This window comes from Phascolarctos cinereus, unplaced genomic scaffold, assembly GCF_003287225.1.
Source record: "Phascolarctos cinereus isolate Bilbo 61053 unplaced genomic scaffold, phaCin_HiC Scaffold_726;HRSCAF=1367, whole genome shotgun sequence".
Classification (NCBI taxonomy): Eukaryota; Metazoa; Chordata; class Mammalia; order Diprotodontia; family Phascolarctidae; genus Phascolarctos; species Phascolarctos cinereus.
Window position 1 is genome coordinate 183,407,528 of NW_027556098.1, and position 7,783 is coordinate 183,415,310.

The 7,783-nt window shown below is 34.1% G+C and overlaps 1 pseudogene; it reads right to left on the reverse strand.

The window, feature by feature from the left end:
* Positions 1-1,787: 1,787 nt before the first annotated feature.
* Positions 1,788-2,712, reverse strand: LOC110213240 (protein Red pseudogene; annotated as a pseudogene).
* Positions 2,713-7,783: the final 5,071 nt, after the last annotated feature.

The following is a 7,783-nucleotide window of genomic DNA, read 5'->3' on the forward strand; positions in this document are numbered from 1 at the left end:
CTTTTTAGACATCTCCCTTTTTTCTACCTCATTAAAATCATCATTAGAATTTCATCCTTGACAGCTTCCCATCTTTATTTAACTGATGTCTTCTAGAATTTTAGCCCATAAGTTCTTATCTATCCTTTCCCTGAACTTTGAGGGGTATATCATGTTATACTTGATTTCTTCTTCTCTGTTATTAATTCAAATATGGAGTGTTCATTTCCTCGCAGGGTTCACATAATTTCTATTTCATCATCATGTCTTCCTCCTTGATCAGTATCAGGTCTTGAAGAGCAGTTTCACTTTTTGGAAAAAAATAAAACATTACATCTGTTAAAAAAAAATAAGCCACTATGCTCTTGGTGAAAGAGGGAGGGAGAAAGGGAGAAATAGAGAGAAATATAGGTTAGATGATGATTCCATCAATTGATTCAACTGGTAATGTGATGAGACACAAACTGTCTATGGTTCAGAGTCAATGTGGCTGGTGTCCAGTGTTGTATTACAGTTATTTCTGTTTGGTTCTATGCCATTTAAAATTTTTATTCAACAACTTTTATAAAGACATAGATGGTATGCCCACCAAATTTGGATATGACCCAAATGTGGGAAGGCTAGCTAACAGAAAAGATTTGAATTTTAGGATCTGAAAGGATCTCAATAGTCTAGAGCGTAGGGCTGGATCTAATAAGACAAAATTCAATGTATGAAAATGTGAAATTTTACACTTGGGTGTAAAATTTCTTTTTCACAAATATAAGATGGAAGTTTCATGGCTAGAATGTAGTTGTTCTGTTGAAAAGACTGGAGAATTTTAGTGAACCATAAACTCATCATAAGTGAGTTAGTAACGTAGTAGCCAAATAAGCTAATACACTCTTGGGCTCCTTTAAGAGGGTACTAGCTTCCAGGAATAGGAAGATGATAGTCCACTGTACTCAACTCTATTCTGGGCACTGCAGTTTAAGAAGGACATCGACAAGCTGGAAAGTTTACAGAGGACAGAAACCAGGAAGGTGAAGATACTTGAGTCCATGACATGACTGGTAAAAGGAACATATTTGGACTAGAGCAAAAATAATTCAAGAGATACATGACAGCTGTCTTAAAATAATTTAAGAGCTGTCACGTGGAAGAGGAATCAGACTTGTTCTGTTTGTACCGAAAGGGCTGCACCAGGAGGAACATATAGAAGTTGCAAAAATACAAATTTGGTTTCAATGTCAGACCAAAACAAGACAACTTCCTAATAATCAGAGCTGCCTAAAAATGGAGTGAGAAGGAGTGGGTTGGGAACCCTCTTGGAGCTTTTCGAGTAGAGGTTTAACAATCACTTTGGAGATGAGTTGAGTAGATGTCAGCATAGCTCCTTTCTTTCTCTCAAATTGACTAATGGTGGTTGTGAAGGTGATGATGAAGATAATGATGATGATGATGACGGTGATGATGATGATGATAATGATAATGATGGTGACAATGTTGTCCTGGTAGTTGAAATTCTTCTCATAACTATACCATGTTTCCATGTCATATTTGTGATCTCTTTCTTGAGCTTTTCATCTATTCTACCCTTCTTTCTAGATGGTTATACAATATCTCTTTTGTATTTTCCTTTGTTGATTTCCCCCACCAATTCCACCATGCCTTTGCTTTATGGTATGTATGTATTAATAGTCAAAACAATGCAATTTCTTACATACATATGCAAGAACACTGCAACTTCTTTAAAGGAAGTGCTAGAGGAAAGAAAGGAAGTTGAGAAGTGTACAAATGAGTAATCTTCCAGGAATAAGAGTGTTATACTAATATTTTTGCCTTTTGACCTTAACCCCATCAGCCTCCATTTTCTTTCTTTTCTTAATAATTACACTGATCTTTTCCCATTGTCAATGAGGCTCTGCCTTGTCATTTGTTTCTTTGAAGTGTCTGGTTTTCTGATCTTCTGACATCTTGTTGCCATACTGGAATGAAGCTTTAGGCAAAGTCTCTTTGTTGTTCATATATTGCTATATTCTTCCTGGGTGTCAAAATCCCATGGACCCAATGGTCCCTTCTTGTTGCCCTGGTCATTTTGCTGTAATCCACCATCTCATTGCTGTCCACACCCATGCTATCCATCGTGGCTGGATAACACTCTGCATAACTGTTGGACATGCCAAAGAAATCTCACAGCCTCCTCTCTTGGTTTCTTCAGTGATTTGCTACCCTCTCAACAAGCAGAACCAGAAAACTTCATTGATGGGCTTTATCAACTCCTTGGCAGGTCCAGAATCTTTGTCAATGTCACTGGGCTAGTCACCTGCTTTAGGCTTATCAAAATAGCTGTCTCCTCTTCATTCCTTCTTCCTACTCTTTTTCTCGATCCTACTCCTGGTGCTATTCTCTTCCTCTCTACCGTTCTCAGTCCTGATCCTGACCTCTCTCCCATTCATGATATCACTCCCATCAGTTTTTTTTCCTTGGAGCCTTAGTTGTTGATAGTACATAATCAATAATTTCTCCAAAAATATTTATGTCAGTCTGTTTATTCTGCTCCAATTTTCCTTTGAACTTTTTCTTCAGCTTCTTATTCTGGGGTGCAAGTAGGAAAGGATCTGTCAGCTTGCTGATGACAATATCATTTGTGGTCAGTGTAGTCTGAGCCTCCATTTTAGGACAATCAGCTTTGCTCAAGATAAGTGTAGTGGGGAAATCTATATCTGCATACATATCATCCAGATCTACCATAATATTTTCTTATTATGTTGAAGGCACACACATTCCCATACACACAGCACACAGTCTTTGTATTGTTACTAGGAAAGATATATATACATACACACACACACACACATATATATATATATATACACATATATACACACATATATACACATGTCCACATACATATACATACATATGTATATACATACCTACATATATACTATATATTGTATATTTATACATCCATCTATCTATGATACACATATATATCCCCAATAAACTGGGGATTATAGAGAGAAGAGAGCAACAAAAATTTAATTCAATAATGCCTACCAATGTAGTAAAATGAATATTTCCGTTTCCATTTTACCAGGTGAGCTCCTAAATCTATATCTCATTGACATGCTATTATAGCACATGATACAAGGTTTAAAAGAGTCACTTTTATCAAAGATCAGCTTTTGATAATATATTTAAATTACTTTGCACTTCACATGTTTTCAATTTTCCCCTATCCATTTACAATTGTCATATTTTAAGTAGCCTTCAACTCTTCACATTTGTATACCACATCATCTCTAAGAATGACATCTTAATATGTTGCTATGGAAACAAATTTGACATCAAAATATATTTATTACTAGGTCACTCATTGTGCATCTGAGAGAGAGTTTGAAAGAAAAAAGATCAATATATTAAACTATCCTTGAGATACTGAATAATGAGTCACATTTCTTTAGAGGCATAGAAATAAAAGATATCACTGCAAATAAGCATACTCAGGCTAGGGGCAAGCCTTTGAAATATACACACACAAACACAAACACAACATTCTCAAAAACTCATAAGTATATGCAAGATAGGCATTAAATAAACATGAGGGTTATTTTCTACCTTTAATTTCTTTTTCTTACATAGAAACATCAACACAATACATTTTATAATAAATGTTTTCTTGCAATTATAAAATCCAGCTCTGGCCAAGATCCCATGAGATACCACCTTCATTTTGGCACACACACAATCTCTGACCTGCGGCATGAGAGTCTGGACACTGGGGCTAAGAGGGAAAGAAGACAATAGCTACTGCCTTACACAAATCCCTATACTTTGAGGGAAAGTTGCTCAATTAAAAATCTGATTACATCACAAATTTGGTTTGGTTGAGTGTTTATACTATAATGTTGCTTTGGATATAGGGAAGTCTGAACAAAGGATGCTTTTTTAAAAAAAAAGAATTTAAATTGATCATTCAGAAACAGGTGACTTTTCCATTTCTGAAAATAAAAATGTTATTTTTTTTGCAAACATAGCATGTCTGAGATCTGTTTAAAATTAAACATAGCAGAGGTACTAATAATATAGGGAGCAAAGAGGAGAAAGGAGAAAACAAGCTAAAAAAACTTTCCTTTACAAATGCAGTGCAGAGGCTAAGTGACTTAAGTAGGGTTATACAGCCTGGCAGTATCAGAGTTAAGATATTAACCTAGAAGTTTTTTACTTTGAGATCGGCTATTAACTATTACCTACAATTTCCCTCAAAAGAGCACCTACATACCTCCATGTTTTTTAATCCCTCTGATTTCCTTCCTTGCTTTGCTCTGGGTTTCTCTGGGTATTTTTCTCACTCTTTAGGTGGAACCAAATGAGATCCTAGCAGATTTCTTTTTCTAAGAAGAATAGATTGGGAAGAGGGGAGAGAAGAAGTGAAGATTGAGTTCTAAGACTAGGTCTCAATTGTGTAGCTGTGTACTAAGGCTGCCACCTGAACATTCAGAAGCTTCTACCTTCAATGTAGGGCAACTTTTGAGATACAACAGAGCTGAAGGATAGCAAAATGATGGAAACATTCAGCAAGATTTAAAGCTATTATTACATTTCTAAGATTCAGAGAAATAATTCAATTCATCCTTTGCAACCTACTTCCTAGTTATTTTACAGGTAAGAATCTGGGGGACAGTATATATATATATATATATGTATGATCAAATTGCCCCAAATTCATATAACAAGTTATTGAAATAGCTGGGATGTACTACATTGCTATGTCCTTACAAATCCATCTTTGTCATAGGATATGGCTTAGAAATGTTTGATATAGATATAGATATAGATATAGATATAGATATAGATATAGATATAGATATAGATATAGATATAGATATAGATATAGATATAGATAGATAGATATACACATATATATGTGTATATATATATATATATATATATATATATATACACACACACATATGTATTTCCTGAAATGTATAAAAGTCAATTATTGATGTAAGTGTTTATTTAGATATAATTAAATTATTAAATGTTAGGTAAGTGATTTGGATCAGAGGTTTGTTGGTAAGAAAGGACAGTGGATTAAGAAAGCAATTTTGACACTTAGAGGGAACTCAAATAAAAGGTTATTTTTATCATTTTCCTTTTATATTCCAATTTTAATAAACCTTTTCTGTGATCAGTTGGGACAGTATCAAAAACACGGAGATATGATGCAAATTTAAAGATTCCAAGGGACAAGAAACCCAGATGGGGGGTTGAGCCATTATGGGATAAATGCTAAAAGGCCACAAAGACCAAACCCAGACCACTATGAGCTCAGAGATGAGATCATGAATCATGATTTACAACTATAATTATACTCTTTATTTATCTTTGATCCTGGACCAGAGATGGAGGTGAAAAGAAAATTATCCTTTCTATCCAGAAAGCAGACTACCGTTATGGAAGGAATGGTAGGTAAACATGGAGTCAGAAAGATTTGGGTACAAATGAACCAGCATCTTTTACTAGCTGAGTGACAATGGAAAATGCAAAATTCTCTGAACCTCAATTTCCTTATCTGCAAGATGAGGATGATAATGTGTATAGTAGTTGCCTCACAGGAATGTGGTAAGGAAGAAATGTGATAACATATGTGAACATACAGGTAGTTCATAAACATATCAGTTATGAGTATTGCTTCCTCTCTTTCCCATTCATTTTTCTTAATACTAATTCCTACTGGAGGTAAAAAGTGAATAGTTGGAAAAATGCAAAGAATGGGAAAGGAGGGTGGGAAAAACCTAATAGTGAAAGAGAAAGGGGAAAAAGAAGTATATCAAAACAAAACTGGAGCTATTTTCTAGCATTTATGTCCTGTTTTGTTCCCAAATTTAATGATTTGAAACTTGTACATGTTATTGAAGAAAAATGCTCCATCAATATTACATTTGTTCCAAGTCACTTTTGCTTGTGTTCTGCCTATGTACCTAGGTAGCTCTCTAAATCTGTACCATTTGCAAAGGCCAATTGCAAAAGGCAGTCTAAAACTTTTGCATTAGCAAAGAGGATTTATTTCAGGATATTAACAAAAATACAAAGTATAATGCTATTTACAATCTTTTAGTATTCACAACAATATTTAAAATATATTATAATATGTGGAGATTGTATATTGTAGCAGTTGTACATAATTCTTTTAATATCATTAGGTTTTTTTTCTTTTAATGGTTGTTTATATCCTTAATTTTCCACATACTGTACAAATTTCATTTTTATAAGGTTAATTACAATTAGTCAGACTAGGAGACCAGCATAGTTACTGTTGCAGAATTTTAACTGAATTATGATGAGCACTTCACATTATGTCTTTGAAATAACAGACAATTGAGTATATCTTCCATTGTCAGATTTGAAGCCTCAAGCTTGCAAGTAATAAATTAAGAAATAATTAGATTATAAGGTACCACACTCCAATTTTATCCAGCAGCCACAGCATGACTCAATTGTTTTGGTTGATTATTTACTATGTTGTACCAAAAAACTCAAACCAAGCCAAAGCAATACAAAAACAGTTGTTAAATAGACTGGTGTTTTTATTCATTTTTTTGTTATTGTTTTGCTAATTCATTAAATCTAAGAGAAGGTTGTGAGCTCTATTTGATAGCTATGTTTTGATGCTGATTTTTTAAAGAATTCTTATTAAAAACAAATGTAAAGCTATGCACATGTATATGTATATGTATGTATTGTATATAATGTATACATATATGAAAAAAATGGCTTCCCAGAAGTGATATTAATTTTCAGTGGCTCATATTCCCATTGCACAATTTTTGTATACATTTACTTCTCCACTTATGGCAATAGCTTTGTTGATGAACAGTTTTGGGTAATGGATTTTTCTCTGCAACCCAGTTGAATATTCTTCATTCAGGAAGAATTTACTGAGTTTTTTTCTATGGTAATCAACCCAAATCTCCCTTTGGAGGAGAACTTTTTTTTTTGCAAAATTGCTGCAAGTCATAAGTATAGAGAATGAAAATGCAAAATAACATAGCTAAGATATTAAGATGGTAATTGTATTTACCCCCCTCCATATAATTTAATATTAAAAATGTGATCCAAGATATACCAGACCGCTCTAACAATCAATCTACTGTCCACAGCAAAAAAACTCACAAATTTCAGTTCTGTGACTGTTTTTATGACCTGGTACAAAGACGTCCATTGGGAACTCTAATCACAATGTTGTTTAAAAACAAACAAACAAAGCTCTGGTTTTGTTGGCATCTAGAGCTAACTCACGACACACAAGTTTTACTCATATTAATGAGTCCTTTGCTCTTTGATGACACTTATTCTCGACCCTCTATTCTCCTATCCCTCCCACTCACTCAACAGTATCTATTTCCATTCATCTACAGCCCATGAAACCAAATTACACTGGATGAAATCTGGTTGCAAAAAGAACTGACACATTACATCAGCATTCCCATCATCATCTTAGCATTGAAAGTCCTTCAAAGTAAATATCTAACCCACCTTTCCAAACTTACATCATGTTCTTCCCTTTTCTAAATAATAGTTAATTTGAAATATTCTTTCTTTCACAAACACATCCCAGATTTTCTTCATTTCTATTGCTTTGTTCTCCTTGTCCCCTAATTTGTGTGAGGATGGCATAATGCATAGGGAAGTGAACTTGTAATCAGGAAAATCAGAGTTCAAATCATGCCTAGCTTCCTAACACTTACTAGCAGTATGACTGTGGGATAGTCACTGAATTTCTCTTGGCCTCTATCTCCTCATCTATAAAATG